The sequence below is a fragment of the Gossypium arboreum genome, chromosome 11, assembly GCF_025698485.1.
Source record: "Gossypium arboreum isolate Shixiya-1 chromosome 11, ASM2569848v2, whole genome shotgun sequence".
NCBI classification, from domain to species: Eukaryota; Viridiplantae; Streptophyta; class Magnoliopsida; order Malvales; family Malvaceae; genus Gossypium; species Gossypium arboreum.
Window position 1 is genome coordinate 98,248,830 of NC_069080.1, and position 21,910 is coordinate 98,270,739.

Sequence of the window (21,910 nt, forward strand, 5' to 3'; positions counted from 1 at the left end):
TCAAGAAAATATCACTTATATTATATTTATTCGATTTTTTATTAAAATGACCTTAAAAATTTAATAAATTACAAAAATAATCTATTTTCTTGATTATGTACATAAATGACCTGTAATGAATAGTAAAAGTTGGTGGAGTAAAAATGATTAGCACTACCAACATGTCATGTTAATCATGAAATTAAAAAATTAAACTTTTAATGGAACCATAATGAATGACACAGCCTATATAAATATCAAAGAAATTATGGTATTTCGCATTAATTAAGGAGCCAAAAAAATATATGATGGAAGTGTAGTCTTTCTAAATGGAGCCACGTCAAGTTCAATATTCGTTTTAGTTTTTTTAAATTAAAAAAAAAGGTTGAGCCATGAAAAGTAAAAGCAAAGCATAGCATTAAAGTGTGCTATAATCCGACATTATAAAGTCAATGGTCAGCTTCCATCTTAGCACCATCTGCAGAACTAGTTGAGATAGAGAAATTACAGAAATGGCAAAACGTAATTATGTTCCACTCTTCGAAACAAAGCAAGTTAAAGGACGACTCCTTTTCAGGTGTATTGCAGCCTCAATCTTTCTCGGCATCTGCTTCATTGTTATGTATAGAGTAATGTTTTTCCCAGTCGGAGGAAAAGCTGAGAGATGGACTTGGATTGGACTGTTTCTTTCTGAGCTATGGTTCTATTTTTATTAATTTCTCACCACCGTTAGTAGATGGAACTCTGTCTACCGCTTGCCGCACTTACAAAGGCTCTCTCAAAGGTATATATACAAATCTTAATTATGTTGTTTACAGAAACTATTCATGCTAATTCGTTTCGTTTTTCATGATTCACAATTTAATCTTGAAAAGGTTCAAAAAGGAATTACCGGGCATCGACATATTTGTGTGCACAGCGGATCCGTTTATAGAGCTACCGGGCATGGTGGTGTATACGATTTTATCAGTGATGGCATAGGATTATCCACCTGAGAAGTTAAGCATCTATTTGTCAGATGATGGAGGATCGGATTTGACGTTTTATGCCATGTTAGAGGCAGCAAATTTCTCCAAGACATGGCTTCCTTTTTGCAAGAAGTTCAGAGTTGAACCAACATCTCCTGAGGCCTACTTTAGGACAGCTTCTGAACCACTCAGTGATGCTGTCAATGTCAAAGATTGGCTTTCGGTTAAGGTAGTTTTAATATTTGTTCGCTTTCCACCAACTTATTTTATATATAAACATATGTGTCATTACATTTTTTATCGTTAAACATGAATGGTCTTAGGCGAAAAGGCAATGTATTTATTTTTCAAATTTTTAGTTGTTTTATTTAATAATTCATATAAAATTAATAATAATGAAAATATCATTAACAACACTTTTTAAGTTGAGTTCATATAAAAATAATAAAAAGTAAAATTTAAATTAAATTATATTTATTATGTTGTATTTAACAAATTAAAGGTAAAATTAAACAAATTCATAACTAAAATTAATTTCTTCTATTAACAAAATCATGAAAAATTTAAATCTAATCATATTATCAATTAACTTTTATTAAATTCAACCTAAAAGTTAGTTGAATACTAAGTTAATATCATTACCTTTCAATATCAAAATATATAAATTTTGTCAAATACAAGTACTAGATTAGACAAAAATAATACAATTACCACATTAAAAGAATATGTCAAGTTCGAGCATCAAAAGATATATTAGGCCTAAATGAAATTCTCAGTAAAAAACCATCAATCTTATATAGTAAGACAAAGCCTACCTAAGTGTAGAACAAGATAAATACATATAAATCTTACTATATAAGATCCTAAATTAGGAATGTTTGATGTATCATGAGTGCATAAGTCTTATGCACCATCAATGAATAATAATATGACACATCATCATTAAATTAAAGAAAAAAATAGAGGACTTGTAAATAAACACAAATAATTTTATTTAAACATAAAACATTAAATGTAACTATTATAAATAAATATTGATAACTCTCATATTTAGAATATTAAGTTTAAAGGTTTAGGAACCAAAATCTCTTAGGTTTCTAGGGTTTTAGCATAAACACAAACATTGTTTGTGTAACACTCCTAACTCGTGACCGTCGCCGGTGTCGGACACGAGGGGTTAACGGCCAAATCCCCTTAAGGTACCAACCAATTTGACATTTCCAGTCAGGCTAGAAAACTGCGTCACCGTCGCCTTAAAAATCATATCTCGAGTTTCAAAACTCGGAAACTGGTTTCGTAAATTTTCCCTGAATTTAGACTCACATACCCATCCATGGATTTATTTCTAGAATTTTTGGTCGGGCCAATTGGTACAGTTTATTAGTTAAAGTCACCCATGTTACAGGGATCGACTGCTCTGACCCTCGCGGGTTACAACTTGAATATCTCTCTGTACAGGGCTTTAATACTGGTGTCGTTTGTTTCTAATGAAACTAGACTCAAAATGGAATCTGTACATATAAGGCATGACTCCTAATTCTTTCTGGATAATTTATGGAAAATTTTCAAAGTCGCAACAGGGGACCCAGAAACCGTTCTGGCCCTGTCTCACGAGAACTTTAATATTTCTCAGTATACTGCTCATATGGTCGTTTCGTTTCGTCCATATAAAAATAGATTCATCAAGGTTCAATTTCATAATTTACTCACTATTTAATTCTACTTTTACTATTTTTAGTGATTTTTCAATCTCATCTCACTGCTGCTGTCCGCAACAGTTACTGCAGTAGACTATGCCAATTTTATGAATCTTTCCTTGGCCTTAATCATCCATCATACATGACACAAATTATGGCCACCTTATCAAAATTAGAGTTTCTAAGACTCGTGGCTATAGGTTCTAGCATCCCACTCGACGACTACATAGGCCATTTTCACATGGCTTAAAGTTTACAACCCACAATTCGACAAAATATAATAGCCTATACATGCCAAATGTTCTTCAACAACGAAAACAATACCACAAGATTTCAGCGGTGTGATGACTTCAACGACAGTCCCGATCACGCAAACAATAAGAGTCCGAGAGACCTAAAATGGGTGACAAGAAAACACCGAGTGAGTTTATAACTCAGAAGTCATAAGCATTCATCAATCCACCGATAAAGTTACTACAACATGTACAACAAACGAGGCTAGGTATTCATCCATATCGAATCTATACCATAATACCTCGGACCTTTCGGTCCAATCTCGTACCAAGTCATACATCCCCATTTCATATTCTACACAACAAGATAATCGAAGCATTTTACACATTAACTCATTTTCCAGCACAACCATGCAATTTCAATCATCACATAGATTTAAGGCTTACCAGATTCAACCCCAAGCATGAACGTATTTTCTATTCGTCATGGGCTCGAGGTACTTACCCGATCCGCTGTCCATACTCAATTCAATGGAGACACACCTCCATATATATATAGAGTACGCACACACACAGTGCTTACTACTCGATTTCGCACACTTAGTGCCACGAAATTTAAGCCCGCACACACAGTGCCATACCCTTCGAGCTCGCACACCCAAGGTCTTGTACTTTTTCAGCTTGCACACATAGTGTCATATTTTTCCAGCACGCACACTTAGTGCCATATATTTCCAGCACGCACACTTAGTGCCAATCTCGTCACCATACACACGTATTGCCCAACACATAGTGCCGAAAGCAAACTTTCTACACATTCCACTATTTCTTTTACATTCAACAATTATCCTCACTCCATACACATACAATTTCATTTATACATATATAGCATTCCATTAAACACAATTGCATAGATTTTCCAATCATTTAAGCAATATCAAACATATGTGCTTAATGACTTACTTGTTTGGGGTAGAACGGTTCCAAATCGGCTACTCGTTTGCTTTCTCCTTTCCTTTATCCAATCTAGTTCCCTTTGCTCTTGAGCTAAATCAAACAAATTTACTTCTCAATCAAACACACACATACGGCAACCATATACATTTCGAAACCAATTCATTCGTATCATTTGTCCATACATTAGCTTTTAACACATTCGCCACTAGGGCAACCTATTTAACTTTTAAGATTCATTTCTAATTTTAGTTAAACGATGCGAATGCCATTAACTACTAATGCCACACACACATATGCATAAAATTAACCCATACATGACCTATAGCTCATTCGGTCATTCATCTTTCAAGCCTATCAAGCTTCATATCATGCTTCCTTGGCGAATATACATATAACCACAATTTAGCATTTTATTCATTTCATGATACATTCGCCTAGGCATAATTTCATTGAGAGTCCCTATTAGCCACTTCACCCTTCAATTATATCATCTACTTAACATTTCTTAAGATTACCATCTTAATGCCCATTATAACCACTCTCATAATCTAAATCTAAAAATCGGCAACACCCACCTTTTAGCTATCTTAGCTGAATACTTCTCAACACTTAGATTAAAGTATGCACCTTAACTTAATACAACTTTCATTATCCCATGTAGCCGAATGTACCAAGCATTTATCATTTGCACATAGATTCTATAGCATGGCGAATACTCATGCACATACACATAACAACAAGAACTCAAGGATCTAAAATCTCCTTTTATTAAACATTCATCTCACTTCTCTTCATGCTTCATCACAACAACATTTAAACAACCAACCAAAAAGACAACCTCCATGGCGAACTTCATCTCCATCAAATAGCAAAGAAATCTAAGCCATGGGCTAGGTAGGTTTCAAACTAACAACTAAAACATGCATGAATCTTAAGGAATGACATCAAACATACCTCACTCTAGTTGCAAGTATGGCCAAGCTTCTCCAAACCCCCCCTCTCTCTCACTCACGGCAATTGAAAGAAATTTGAGGAAGGATGAGCACTTTTTTTTGTTTTTCTTGTTCAATTCACGGCAAATGGGGGGGGGAAAGGCATCCACACACACTTTTTTTTTCTTTTCTATTTCTTTTATTATTTTCATTTCTTTATTCTTTCTACATAATCCACTAATTAAACATGTTGGCAACATGTTTCCACTCATAGCATGGCCGCCATCATGCTTCATTTTGGCTAATTTGACATGCAAGGACAACACTTTCCCACATGTATTAATAGGCCACCTTACATTTGCCTAGCACATTTCTAAATTTTTCTCACATAAGTCCTATTTGATAAAATTCACTTACAATTAATAAAATCCAACCATGAAATTTTCACACATGCATATATGCATATAATGATCATCAATTATGATGGTTAATTATTATTATGACTCGGTTTAGTGGTCCCGAAACCACTTTCCGACTAGGGTCAATTTAGGGATGTCACAACTCTCCCCCACTTAAGAAATTTTCGTCCCCGAAAAATCTTCTTGTAAATAGGCTCGGTATCGCTCTTTCATAGAGTCCTCAAGTTCCCAAGTGGCTTCTTCCATTCCGTGTTTATGCCACAACACCTTCACTAACGGGATTTTCCTATTGCGCAACTCTTTTACTTCACGCCTCATAATGCGAACCGGTTCCTCTTCATAGCTCAAATTAGGCTGAATCTCAATCTCAGATGGAGCAATTACGTGCGATGGATCAGACCTATATCGTCAAGCATCGAGACATGAAAACGTTGTGAATCTTTTCGAGCTCAGGGGGCAAAATTAATCGATATGCGACTGGCCCAACTCGTTCGGATACTTCATATGGCCCGATGAACCTCGGACTTAATTTGCCCTTACGACCAAATCTAAGCACCTTCTTCCAAGGTGAAACTTTGAGAAAGACCTTGTCTCCAACCTGATATTCAATATCTTTTCTTTTCAAATCCGATACGACTTTTGGCGATCCGGAGCAACTTTCAAACTTTCACGAATCACTCGAACTTTTTGCTCGGCATCCTTAACCAAATCAACCCCAAAGATTTTTCCTTCACTAAGTTCAGTCCAGAATAATGGGGTACGGCATTTACGACCGTATAAAGCCTCGTAAGGCGCCATCTTGATACTTGATTGAAAGCTATTGTTGTAAGCGAATTCAACCAAAGGTAAATACCGTTCCCATGAACCACTAAACTCAAGGATGCAACATCTCAACATATCCTCGAGTATTTGAATTATCCGTTCGGATTGACCATCGGTTTGGGGGTGAAAAGCAGTGCTAAAATGCAGCTTGGTACCCAAAGCCTCTTGCAACTTCTTCCAAAATCGCGAGGTAAATCTCGGATCTCTATCCGACACGATGGAAATAGGCACCCCGTGTAGTCTCACAATCTGAGAAGCGTACAATTGGCTAGTTTGTCCATTGAAAAATCCGTACGTACGGGGACAAAGTGAGCCTACTTAGTCAATCTATCTACAACGACCCAAATCGCATCCTTCTTACTTGCTGACAATGGCAGTCCGGATACAAAGTCCATTGTGACTCAATCCCATTTCCACTTGGGTATCGTGATCGGCTGAAGTAATCCCGATGGCACTTGATGTTCCGCTTTCACTTGTTGACATATTAAACATTTCAAAACAAAATCAGAGATGTCTCGTTTCATACCATTCCACCAAAATTGACGTTTCAAATCGTTGTACATCTTCGTACTCCCCGGGTGGATTGCCATTCGGCTACAATGGGCTTCATTTAGAATTATCGAAATAAGTTCCGAATTCTTTGGAACACATAGACGACTTCTGAACCTCAAACAATCGTCATCATCAATTTGAAACTCTGATTCCTTGTTCAGAACACACTCAGCCCGTTTTGCAAGCAACTCCTCATCAACTTTCTGAGCTTCCCGAATTTGATGAGCCAACAATGGTTTGGCCTTTAATTCGGCTACTAACACATTGTCGGGTAGGATAGACAAGTGTACATTCATCGTCAGTAAAAAAAGCGGTGATTTCCGACTTAAGGCATCCGCAACCACATTAGCCTTTCCGGTGATAATCAATGACGAGTTCATAATCTTTTAACAACTCGAGCCATCGTCTTTGTCGCAGATTTAAGTCTCTCGAGTCATCAAATATTTGAGACTTTTGTGATCCGAATACACATGGCACTTCTCACCAAATAAGTAATGTCGCCATATCTTTAAGGCGAATACGATGGCGACCAATTCGAGATCATGGGTTGGATAATTTTTCTCATGTGGCTTTAATTGTCTCGACGCATAGGCCACAACTCGACCTTCTTGCATCAATACGCAACCTAACCCAAGTAGGGAGGCATCACTATAGATGACAAACTCTTTGCCGATTCGGGTGTACTAGAACCGGAGCTTTCGTCAAATGGGTTTTCAATTGGTCGAAACTTTTCGACACTTTTCCGTCCATTCAAATTTGACATCTTTCGAAGCGGTTTTGTCATGGGTGTGGCTATCATCGAGAATCCTTTCACAAACCGTCGGTAGTAACCGCAAGCCCCAAAAAGCTCCTAACTTCGGTAACATTCCTTGGAGGTTTCCAATTGACTATGGTCGAAATTTTGTTCAGTCCACCGACACCGATCACGGACACCACGTGCCCCAAAAAGCTAACCTCTTTCAACCAAAATTCACATTTATTGAACTTTGCGTATAATCGCTTATCTCGTAAGATTTGCAACACTAGCCTCGGTGTTCAAGATGTTCGGTTTCATCTCTCGAATAGACCAAAATGTCATCGATAAATACAACTACGAACCGATCCAAGTATGGCCTGAAAATTCTATTCATTAAATCCATAAACACCGCAGGGCATTAGTGAGCCCAAACGGCATCACCAAGAATTCAGTAGTGACCGTACCTTGTTCTAAAAGCGGTTTTGGTATGTCCGATTCTCGACCCTCAACCGATAGTATCCCGACCTCAAATCTATCTTTGAAAACACCGAGGCTCCCTTTAATTGATCAAACAAATCGTCAATTCGTGGCAACGGATATTTATTCTTTATCGTCACTTTATTGAGTTGACGGTAGTCGATGCACAACCTCATGCTTCCGTCCTTCTTTTCACAAACAATACTTGGTGCGCCCACGGAGAAAAACTCGGTCGAGCGAAACCTCTATCCGTCAATTCTTGCAATTGAACCTTCAATTCCTTTAATTCCGTTAATGCCATACGATACGGGGCTATTGAAATCGGCGTAGTACCGGTACAACCGATGCGAATTCCACTTCTCGAACCGGTGGCAATCCGTAACTCCTTAGGAAAAACATCCGAATACTCACAAACTCTGGTACCGATTCGAGTTTCCTTTCCGTCTCTTTACTTCCAAACACATACGCAAGGTATGTTTCACACCCTTTTTCACATACCTCCGAGCGGTCATAGAAGATATTATCGTGGCGCTCCTTTTAAATCGAGAGACTCGACTCGGACTACCTCATTATTTGCACTCCTCAAATCAATGGTTTTCCTTTGCGATCCACCACCGCATCATGTACGGTCACCAATCCATACCAAGAATAACATCGAATTCATGAAATGGTAGAAGCATCGGATCGGTAGGAAACAGATTCTCGAATTATTAGGGGCATCTCTTGCACACTTTATCAACGAAAGCACGTATTGACCCAAAGGGTTTGACACTCGAATTACGAACTCGAGAGACTCAACGTGTAGAGTCTTCTTGGATGCTAAGGTTTCACATACATATGAGTGAGTAGAGCGGGGTCAATCAATGCAATCACAATAGTATCAAAGAGAGTAAAAGTACCGGTGATAACGTCGGGGAGGATGCCTCCTCTCGTGCTGGATGGCATATGCTCTAGCAGAGCACGGTCTCGGATCGGACAGCCGTATTAGAGGCTCCTCTCGATTACCACCCCTACCTCCAGAGATTCTCGGGGCCTACCTCCACCGTCGTTCCACTAGGTCTTGCACCTTGCGTCTTATTCCTCTCATCTAGCTCCGTGCAATCTCTAATGAAGTGGTCCTTGAACCGCATCCATAATGAGCCCTATTAATGAGACTTACCCCAACATTCACCTAGGTGTCGTCTTCCACATTGGGGACATTCAGGTCTCTCTTGACGATTATTGCCCACACTAGCTATCAAGTAGCTCGGAGTCCGTCAATGGTGGGGCTCTAATGGAAATTCCCGCATCGTCCTCGACTTCTCGGTGTCCTCCCCGAACCTCTTTACAGCCAAGAACGGAGCTTTACTCGTCAATCTTTTACGGTAATCTCTTGCTTCAAATTCAGCCTTCTTCTTCTCCTTCCCAAGTTCTTCCGCCTTGCAGGCTCGTTCGACTAGTGTCACGAACTCCTTTATCTCCAAAATTCCCACTAGTAACTTTAACTTTTCATTCAATCCTTCTTCAAATCTTTTGCACATCGCAACCTCATCAGCCACACACTCCGAGCATACCGACTAAGTCTTACGAACTCATGTTCAGATTCAGATCTGATCATCCGGCCTTGCTTGAGTTCCAAGAATTCCTTACGCTTCTGATCGATGAACCGTTGACTAATGTATTTCTTTCGAAATTCAGATTGAAAGAAATCCCAAGTAACTCGTTCATTTGGGACCATGGAAATTAAAGTCCTCCACCAATAGTAAGTGAGTCTCGAACAAGGATATAGCACACTTAAGACATTCATCGGTGTGCATGACAGTTCATCTAACACTCTAATGGTGTTATCGAGCCAAAACTTCGGCCTTTTCGGCATCATCAAGAACTATGGCCTTAAACTCCTCGGCCCCACGCTTCCTAATCAAGTCTACAGTGGTTTACTCAGCCTCACAGGATCAAGAATCGGAGGCATTGCGTGCTCTTGGGGTGGAGTATTTAAATTCGGAATGGTTGGACAGCCGGGTTGGTTCGAGCATATTACGCGACCCACTCATTCATCATGGTGAAGAAGGCTTGTTTCGCCCTTCATTTTGATTATTCGCGGATGATCGAGGCTCAACGGGCGGTGTCCTTGCGCAGAGCAGCCGCTACACTTTCAAGGTCATCCGCCAAGGGTCTCTCTACCGGGTTCCATTGCTAATCAAAACAAAAATTTCAACCGTCAAGTCATCACATTATTAAGCACTAACAATTTGGCATGTATAGCTAGACTCACACGCGCTATGGTAGTCCTAGAACCGACTAAACCATAGCTCTGATACCAATAAAATTGTAACACTCCTAACTCGTGACCGTCGCCGGTGTCGGACACGAGGGGTTAACGGCCAAATCCCCTTAAGGTACCAACCAATTTGACATTTCCAGTCAGGCTGGAAAACTGCGTCACCGTCGCCTTAAAAATTATATCTCGAGTTTCAAAACTCGGAAACTGGTTTCGTAAATTTTCCCTGAATTTAGACTCACATACCCATCCATGGATTTATTTCTAGAATTTTTGGTCAGGCCAATTGGTACAGTTTATTAGTTAAAGTCACCCATGTTACAGGGATGGACTGCTCTGACCCTCGCGGGTTACAACTTGAATATCTCTCTGTACAGGGCTTTAATACTGGTGTCGTTTGTTTCTAATGAAACTAGACTCAAAATGGAATCTGTACATATAAGGCATGACTCCTAATTCTTTCTGGATAATTTATGGAAAATTTTCAAAGTCGCGACAGGGGACCCAGAAACCGTTCTGGCCCTGTCTCACGAGAACTTTAATATTTCTCAGTATACTGCTCATATGGTCTTTTCGTTTCGTCCATATAAAATAGATTCATCAAGGTTCAATTTCATAATTTACTCACTATTTAATTCTACTTCTACTATTTTTAGTGATTTTTCAATCTCATCTCACTGCTGCTGTCCGCAACAGTTACTGCAGTAGACTATGCCAATTTCATGAATCTTTCCTTGGCCTTAATCATCCATCATACATGACACAAATTATGGCCACCTTATCAAAATTAGAGTTTCTAAGACTCGTGGCTATAGGTTCTAGCATCCCACTCGACGACTACATAGGCCATTTTCACATGGCTTAAAGTTTACAACCCACAATTCGACAAAATATAATAGCCTATACATGCCAAATGTTCTTCAACAACGAAAACAATACCACAAGATTTCAGCCGGTGTGATGACTTCAACGACAGTCCGATCACGCAAACAATAAGAGTCCGAGAGACCTAAAATGGGTGACAAGAAAACACCGAGTGAGTTTATAACTCAGTAAGTCATAAGCATTCATCAATCCACTGATAAAGTTACTACAACATGTACAACAAACGAGGCTAGGTATTCATCCATATCGAATCTATACCATAATACCTCGGACCTTTCGGTCCAATCTCGCACCAAGTCATACATCCCCATTTCATATTCTACACAACAAGATAATCAAGCATTTTACACATTAACTCATTTTCCAGCACAACCATGCAATTTCAATCATCACATAGATTTAAGGCTTACCAGATTCAACCCCAAGCATGAACGTATTTTCTATTCGTCATGGGCTCGAGGTACTTACCCGATCCGCTGTCCATACTCAATTCAATGGAGACACACCCTCCATATATATATAGAGTACGCACACACAGTGCTTACTACTCGATTTCGCACACTTAGTGCCACGAAATTTAAGCCCGCACACACAGTGCCATACCCTTCGAGCTCGCACACCCAAAGGCTGTACTTTTTCAGCTTGCACACATAGTGTCATATTTTTCCAGCACGCACACTTAGTGCCATATATTTCCAGCACGCACACTTAGTGCCAATCTCGTCACCATACACACGTATTGCCCGCACACATAGTGCCGAAAGCAAACTTTCTACACATTCCACTATTTCTTTTACATTCAACAATTATCCTCACTCCATACACATACAATTTCATTTATACATATATAGCATTCCATTAAACACAATTGCATAGATTTTCCAATCATTTAAGCAATATCAAACATATGTGCTTAATGACTTACCTTGTTTGGGGTAGAACGGTTCCAAATCGGCTACTCGTTTGCTTTCTCCTTTCCTTTATCCAATCTAGTTCCCCTTTGCTCTTGAGCTAAATCAAACAAATTTACTTCTCAATCAAACACACACATACGGCAACCATATACATTTCAAAAACCAATTCATTCGTATCATTTGTCCATACATTAGCTTTTAACACATTCGGCCACTAGGGCAACCTATTTAACTTTTAAGATTCATTTCTAATTTTAGTTAAACGATGCCGAATGCCATTAACTACTAATGCCACACACACATATGCATAAAATTAACCCATACATGACCTATAGCTCATTCGGTCATTCATCTTTCAAGCCTATCAAGCTTCATATCATGCTTCCTTTGCTTAATATACATATAACCACAATTTAGCATTTTTATTCATTTCATGATACATTCGCCTAGGCATAATTTCATTGAGAGTCCCTATTAGCCACTTCACCCTTCAATTATATCATCTACTTAACATTTCTTAAGATTACCATCTTAATGCCCATTATAACCACTCTCATAATCTAAATCTAAAAATCGGCAACACCCACCTTTTAGCTATCTTAGCGAATACTTCTCAACACTTAGATTAAAGTATGCACCTTAACTTAATACAACTTTCATTATCCCATGTAGCCGAATGTACCAAGCATTTATCATTTGCACATAGATTCTATAGCATGGCCGAATACTCATGCACATACACATAACAACAAGAACTCAAGGATCTAAAATCTCCTTTTATTAAACATTCATCTCACTTCTCTTCATGCTTCATCACAACAACATTTAAACAACCAACCAAAAAGACAACCTCCATGGCGAACTTCATCTCCATCAAATAGCAAAGAAATCTAAGCCATGGGCTAGGTAGGTTTCAAACTAACAACTAAAACATGCATGAATCTTAAGGAATGACATCAAACATACCTCACTCTAGTTGCAAGTATGGCCAAGCTTCTCCAAACCCCCCCCTCTCTCTCACTCACGGCAATTGAAAGAAATTTGAGGAAGGATGAGCACTTTTTTTTTGTTTTTCTTGTTCAATTCACGGCAAATGGGGGGGAAAGGCATCCACACACACTTTTTTTTTTCTTTTCTATTTCTTTTATTATTTTCATTTCTTTATTCTTTCTACATAATCCACTAATTAAACATGTTGGCAACATGTTTCCACTCATAGCATGGCCGGCCATCATGCTTCATTTTGGCTAATTTGACATGCAAGGACAACACTTTCCCACATGTATTAATAGGCCACCTTACATTTGCCTAGCACATTTCTAAATTTTTCTCACATAAGTCCTATTTGATAAAAATTCACTTACAATTAATAAAATCCAACCATGAAATTTTCACACATGCATATATGCATATAATGATCATCAATTATGATGGTTAATTATTATTATGACTCGGTTTAGTGGTCCCGAAACCACTTTCCGACTAGGGTCAATTTAGGGATGTCACAGTTTGCTGTAGCATTTCATGTCAAAGGTGTTGATATATGTTTGTGTTTATATATATAATATTGTTAAATTTATGCATAAACTATATGAGGAAATGAAAATGAGGATTAAAGCCACTATAAAGTTGAACCGAATTCCAGATCACATTCGTAAACAACACAAAGGATTTCGTGAATGAGACTTCGTTTTAAGCAAACATGATCATCAAACCATTCTTCAAGTAATTACTCGTTTCATAAACTCTTAATTAATTAAAGTCGAATAGTTGAGCTTAATCAATTAATGGTGCTTTAATTAATGTTTCTTAGATCCTAATTGATGGAAGAGACTCTAATGCTATGGATATTGAAGGAAACCCTTTGCCAACTCTGGTGTACTTGGTAAGAGAGAAAAGACCCCAACATCACAACCATTTCAAAGCTGGATCCATGAATGCTCTTGTAAGTATAACGTTATATAGGCCTAAATATATACATATAAAAAGCTCATAAAATTAAATGAGCATTCAAACTCTTACCGTTTTATTGCAAACAATTATCATTCATGTACTTTCATGTACATTCAAACTCATATGCATGAATCTAATAGGTTAAGAGGTGACATTTAAGTAGGTTTGAGTTCTAATTTCATTAATTATAATCTCTTTTTCTATTTTTAAGTATTAACTTGTTGAATGTCACATTTTAATGATAATGCATGAATCTAATAGGTTATCACCTAATTAACATAGGCAAGTAGACATGGATTTGAACATTTTTTAATAGTAATGATAATAAGTTTTTCGCTGCAGATGGGTTTAATATATGGCTTTCTAGTGGAAGATATAATTACAGGGTTGAATATACAATGTAAAGGCTAGAAATCTATGTATTTAAGCCCTAAAAGAGATGGCTTCTTAGGAGTTGCACCAATAACATTATTACATTCGCTTGTCCAACATAAGAGATGGATGGATGGTCACCTTCAAGTTTTCCTATCGAGAATTTACTCCTATCAAAAGTATGTGAGTAGTACATTATCTTAGAATTTTTATTTAATGAACTATCTTTATATCTGCTTCTCATAATCTCATATTCATTCAAAATGCATTAAAAAAAGCCCTCAATTTTTTTTGGCACTTATTTAGTATTTAAATTTTCAAAATGAATAAAAAAAAGTCATCAAACTTTTTCTAAAAAAGCAATTAAGTCCCTACTTTTTTTTTGCACTCAATTGGGTACTTGAACTTTCAAAATGCATTAAAAAAGCCCTCAATTGTTTTAAAAAAAATTAAGCCCCTAATTTTTTTTTACACTCAATTAGTTACTTGAACTGTAAAATGCCTCAAAAATGTTGTTTAACCGTTAACTTTAACAGTTTACCATTAAAGTTAACTGCCCCTAATTTTTTCAGTTAAAGCCTCCCCTATAACAATCACGGCATGACATGTGGAAAAAAATTATACAAAATTAAAATCAATAAAAGTTATAAAAATTATTAAATTTTATTAAAAATAGAAAAAAATTATTGTAACCTCCCAAACCCGACTTAGACGTTAGGGCTAGATTGAGAAGGCTACATTAGCCACTGAAATGGCTAAGCTAATTTACGTTACTTTTGCAGACTTTAAATAAACTCATTTTACAGAAAAACTCGTAGTTGTACTTTTGTGTTAATTTAAAACATTTATTTATTGGGTCAATTATACTAAAGATTTATTTTATTATTGATAGTGTTATTTTAGAAAAATCGTTTGCTTATCGCTAATCTTTGTAAAACTTGATATTAAACTAATGCAGTGGAAAAACCATTTTTCAAGTCATTTTGGAACCTAGTTGTCTTATCAATTTGTTTTTCAGAAGCGGTTCCTTTGCAATGCAATATAAATTAGGGAACAATGTCAAATTTTACTTAAGTCAGATATCATGCATTTTTTTGTTATTATGCTTGAGTAATCCATATCTTGCAAAATAGGTAGTGTCGGCATTAAAAAAGCCATGTGTGGCTTAAGCGCATCAATTAATATTATGCCTTTGTCAATTTATAAACTACTTAATGCGGGTCCTTTGAAGGAAACAGGTGTAATTATTCAACTTGTAGATAGACTTGTAGTGCATCCGGAAGGAGTGCTAGAGGACATTCTTATTTAGGTAAACGAGCTAATTTTTCCTGCAGACTTCTACATTATCGACATGGAGATAACAACTAGGCCAATTCGTCTGAGATACTTCTTGGGAGACCATTCTTGAGTACCGCGTGAACGAAAATTGATGTTTCGAGTGGAACACTCACCATGGAATTTGACAGTGAAGTGGTTAGGTTTAATGTTTATGAGGATATGGGACATCCCAATGATAAGTTACAAATCGTACCTTGCAGGAATGTAGATCTCGATGTTAAGCAAAAGGAATTATCAATGAACCAAAAACCAATATGTGAAGCTGTCATGAAAGCCTCGAAATTAAATCTAAATCATTTCCAGAACGTATAAAGCTTGCAATAGAGAAAAATGCAAACTTGAACGAAGACGCTCAAGGACACCTCAATCAACTAATGATAGGTGAATTCGGGAAGGGCTTCAAGGATAGTGGGCAAAGGTCGAAACTTTTCTGCAAGAACATCCAGTGCACGAGATGGAAAAATTAATTCTCAATGAGCCAAATGGGCAACATTTATGGTCATTGAGCTAACGACGTTAAACAAAAGTGCTTTTTGGGAGGCAACCCAAATTTATTTTTAATTTATTGAATTTTTTTGAATTTCAATTTAAATTGGATTAAAAATAAAATGAATAATAACTAAATTATTATTTAATCAAGTTAATATGCTATTTTCAAGTACGTAATAGGGTTATCAATTTTTCCAAAATCAGATACTGATGGTGGCGTGGGCACACCGTGCTAAATGCTGACAATTATTTCCCAATGCTGACAACATCATTAGAAACATATGGAGAGTATTCTTAACCTTTCTCTTTACTTGTTTGAGTTACTGAACTTTATTACATATAAAACATGCTTGAGGACAAGCATAGAGTAAGTAGGGGGGATTGAAAATTGTAAGTATGCATCCATGATTTTTGTTGCATGTCTCTCTTTTGCATATGTTCAATCTTATGCTAGATTTATTCGATAGTTTGTTTTGATATTGAGCCTCTAATCTCATTACTTAGTCAATTTGGACAATTAGGTAATTTTTGAATTAAAGTGTTCAAGTATTTAGATTAGCCGACATGTAACACCCCGAACCCGAGACCGTTGCCGGTGTCGGACACGAGGGGTTAACGAGCCAAAACCACTTATAGCACCGACCAATTTGACATTTCCAGACAGGCTAGAGAACTGCGTCACTGTCGCCTTAAAAAGCATATCTCGAGTTTCAGAACTCGGAAACTGATTCCGTAATTTTCCCTGAATTTAGACTCATATATCCATCCATGGATTTATTTCTAGAATTTTTGGTCGGGCCAATTGGTACAGTTTATTAGTTAAAGTCGCCCATGTTACAGGGGTCAACTACACTGACCTTTGCGCATTACGACCTGGATATCTTCTCGTACAGAGCTTCAATGCTCATGCCGTTTATTTCTAATGAAACTAGACTAAAAGGAATCTGCACATATAAGGCATGACTTCTAATTCCTTCTGGATAATTTATGGTAATTTTCAAAGTCGAGACAGGGATCCGAAACCGCTTCGCCCTGCCTCACGAGAACTTTAATATCTCTTAGTATACTGTTCATATGATCGTTTTGTTTTCATATGAAAGTAGATTCATCAAGGTTCGATTACATAATTTATTCGCTATTTAATACCATTCCTACAAATTTTGGTGATTTTTCACATCCACGCCACCGCAATCGGCAAAGATCTGCTTTTAAGGTAGGCCTTACCTATTTTGTAGTTTCCATGGACCAACTATAGTCTAGTCATACATAGGTCCACCTATGATCATGTTTAGGCATTCCAATGGCTGATCATGTGACCAACACTCCCATTCCAATCCATAATAACATCATGAAACCATATAAAATTACAAACCACAAATGGTCTAATTCAGACTCCACTTTTACGAACCATTTTCGCATGGCCGTATACATATACATCACAAAAGCACTTGAAAACAACCGAGGGTAGTCCTATACATGCCATATCCAAAGTTCAACTAAAAGAGTACCAAAAGGGGGTTTGATAGTGTGGATGACTTCACTTCAATGATCCCGAATCCGATCGCTAACGAGCAAAATCTATAAAACAGAGAAGCAAAGGAACGGAGTAAGCAATTTATGCTTAGTAAGTTTCGAGCCATAAATTTACACACAACCAAAGCATAGCATTCAAGTAGCTAAACAATAATTCATATGCACAATTTCTCAATGACATGCTTACTTCACAATCCCAACTCTTATATTCATACACCATTAACGGCTTAGTCAAGGCCGATAGCTCATTTATCATTGGAGCGAATACTCATACGCACTTACTCATAGTGTGCAAAGCATACACAAAACGTACCTTGTTGTTGGGAATTTCACAAGCGCATTAACTGAAAATTTTTACAGCAAGCTTATAATTTTCGGATCACATACCTTCAGAGTTTAACCGGATATAGCTACTCATTCAAACGCCTTCGGGACATAGCCCGGTTATGATAACCCGCGCAAATGCCTTCGGGACTTAACTCGGATATCACAACTCGCACAATTGCCTTCGGGATTAGCCCGGATATCACAACTCGCACAATTGCCTTCGGGCTTAGCCCGGATATCACAACTCGCACATTTGCCTTCGGGCTTAGCCCGGATATCACAATTCGCACATTCATACACATCTTTGTTTCAATTTCATAACAAAACTTTTATACACAATTCACTTAATAAGAAATATCATTTCGGCTCAATGGCCACATACAAGGGCACAATTTCGATTGCTTATTACTTCATCCAATCGAATCAAAATCTAAGTTTCGATACTCGAAAACTTACCTTGGAGGTTGTCGAGCGCTTCCAACGACTATTCAATCACCTTTTCTTTTCCTTTATTGGAGCTAGTTCCCTTTTGCTCTTGAGCTTTATGTTAACAAATAAATTGATTTAGTCGTTTTGAATATCAAAGGGAATCCAAGGTACTTAGCCCTTATAAGGTCAAGACACACTTACATCCACATACTTGAGCTCAATAATTATAATATAGCATCAAGTACTCATGTGGCCGATTATACTTAGTCATACTTGCACAAAATCAACAATAAATTCCAAGATTTTCACATCATATATGTACTAAGTCGAATATACTTGCAATGTCACATACATTCTTCAACAATTTCTTCTTTAAACAAACATATTTATCATTTACTTCATAACCAAAACATCATGTGCAAACATATATACACATATAGATGCAAGGTCAATTTTAAGGTGTTCACAACCATCCAAAACACAAATTTTAACTATCATGCAAGAAGCATAAACCATGCTCATGAGCATACCATGGCCGAATACATCACACACCATACTCCTTTTAATTTTTGGTCATGGTTAAACAAAGGACTCAATGCCCTACTCAAGAATACTAAAAGAAATTTCAAGAGTAGTCAATCCATCATTACATGCATCATTAGCAAGCTTCACATTTAGCATGCAATGGCTTCAACACAATATCAACCTTGGCCAAATACCATTTCCATGGCATAACAAGGATTTGAACCATGGCTAACATGAACATCAAGTTAGCAACTAAAACATGCATGAATCTCATGACACAACCTCAAACATACCTTAATCTTGATACAAGTATGATCAAACCTCCATCTAGTTCTCTTCCAAATCAAGCATGAAGCAAAACTCCTACCTTCTTCCTTAGTATTTTAGGCAAAAAAGGAAAGAACAAGGATGAACAATTTTTTTCTTTGCTTTTCTTTCACTCACGGCAAAAGGGGGGAAAAGATGAGCAAATTTTTGATTTTTTTGTTTCTCTTCCTACATGCTTAATTTTTTTATCATTTATTACATCATGTATTAACAAAACATGTCATAACATGTTTTCCTTGCCGATATTCCCTTGTCATGGCCGGCCACTATACCATCTTTGGGGAAATTTGACATGCAAATCCCTTATTTTTGCATGCATGATCAACTAGTCATCACACATTTCCCCATCATACTTTCAAAGTTTACTACTAGGTCCTTTCTAGTGAAATTCACATTTATAACTCTAAATCGAAACATCAAAAATGTCACACATGAATTAACACATATTATAGGCATCAAAATAAATTATAAATTATTTTTATGCCTCGGTTTTGTGGTCCCGAAACCACATCCCGACTAGGGTCAATTTTGGGCTGTCACAACTCTCCCCCACTTAAGAAATTTTCGTCCCCAAAAATCTTACCGGTAAATAGATTTGGGTATTGCTCTTTCATAGAGTTCTCGGGTTCCCAAGTAGCTTCTTCTATCCCGTGTTTGAGCCATAACACTTTCACTAGCGGAACCCTTTTGTTTCGCAACTCTTTTACTTCACGAGCTAGGATACGAATCGGTTCTTCTTCATAACTCATATCGGCTTGAATTTCAACCTCTGATGGACTAATTATGTGCGATGGATCAGATCTATAGCGTCGAAGCATCGAAACATGAAAGACGTCATGAATCTTTTCGAGTTCAGGGGGCAAAATCAAACGATATGCAACTGGACCGACTCGCTCGGATATCTCATATGGCCCAATGAACCTCGGGCTGAACTTGCCCTTACGGCCGAATCTGAGTATCTTTTTCCAAGGCGAAACCTTAAGAAACACTTTATCTCCCACCTGATACTCGATATCTTTATGTTTCAGATCCGCGTACGACTTCTGACGATCGAAGGCTATCTTCAGACTTTCACGGATTACTTTCACTTTCTGTTCAAAGATCTTTAATCAAGTCCACCCCAAAAATTTTGCTTTCACCGAGCTCCGTCCAACACAATGGTGTACGGCATTTACGCCCGTACAAGGCCTCGTAAGGTGCCATCTTAATACTTGATTAAAAACTATTGTTGTAAGCGAATTCAATCAAAGGCAAATACCGTTCCCATGAACCACTGAACTCGAGGATGCAACATCTCAACATATCCTCAAGTATTTGAATTATCCGCTCGGATTGACCATCGGTTTGGGGGTGAAAGGCGGTGCTGAAATGCAACTTGGTACCCAAAGCTTCTTGCAACTTCTTCCAAAATCGCGAGGTAAATCTCGGATCTCTATCCGACACGATGGAAATAGGCACCCCGTGTAATCTCACAATCTGAGAAACGTACAATTCGACTAGTTTGTCTATTGAAAAATCCGTACGTACGAGGATAAAGTGAGCCGACTTAGTCAGTCTATCTACAACGACCCAAATTGCATCCTTCTTACTCACTGACAATGGCAGTCCGGATACAAAGTCCATTGTGACTCGATCCCATTTCCACTCGGGTATCGTGATCGGTGAAGTAATCTCAAGGCACTTGATGTTCCGCTTTCACTTGTTGACATATTAAACATCTCAAACAAATTCGAGATGTCTTGTTTCATACCATGCCACCAAAATCGACGTTTCAAATCGTTGTACATCTTCGTACTCCCGGTGGATTGCCATTCGGCTACAATGGGCTTCGCTTCGAATTATCGAAATAAGTTCAATTCTTTGGAACACACAGACGACTTCTAAACCTCAAACAATCGTCATCATCGATTTGAAACTCCGACTCCTTGTTCGGAACACACTCAGCCCGTTTTGCAACCAACTCATCGTCGACTTTCTGAGCTTCACGAATTTGACGTATCAACAATGGTTTGGCTTTCAATTCAGCTACTAACACATTGTCGTAGAATGCATAAGTGTACATTCATCGTCAGAAAGCAAATAGTGATTTACGACTTAAGGCATCTGCAACCACATTAGCCTTTCCGGTGATAGTCAATGACCACTCATAATCCTTTAACACTCGAGCCAACGCCTTTGTCGCAGATTTAAGTCTCTTTGAGTCATCAAATATTTGAGACTTTTGTGATCCGAATACACATGGCACTTCTCACCAAATAAGTAATGTCGCCATATTTTTAAGGCGAATACGATGGCAGCCAATTCGAGATCATGGGTCGGATAATTTTTCTCATGTGGCTTTAATTGTCTCGACGCATAGGCCACAACTCGACCTTCTTGCATCAATACGCAACCTAACCCAAGTAGGGATGCGTCACTATAAACGACAAACTCTTTGCCCGATTCGGGTTGCACTAGAATTGGAGCTTCAGTCAAATAAGTTTTCAGTTGATCGAAACTTTTCTGACATTTCTCCGTCCATTCGAACTTAACACCCTTTTGGAGTAGCTTCGTCATTGGAGTGGCTATCGTTGAGAAACCTTTTACAAATCGTCGGTAATAACCGGCAAGTCCCAAAAAGCTCCGAACCTCAGTAATATTTTTCGGGGGCTTCCAGTTAAGTATAGCTGAAATTTTGTTCGGGTCGACTCGAATACCCGATGCAGATACCACATGCCCCAAGAAGCTAACCTCTCTTAACCAGAACTCACACTTGTTGAACTTAGCATATAACTGCTTATCCCGTA

General features: G+C 37.8%; 1 pseudogene; it reads left to right on the forward strand.

Annotated features, from left to right (window-relative positions):
• Nucleotides 1-207: 207 nt before the first annotated feature.
• The window catches only part of LOC128283911 (cellulose synthase-like protein E6), a 60,124-nt pseudogene continuing 38,421 nt past the window's right edge, over nt 208-21,910 (forward strand).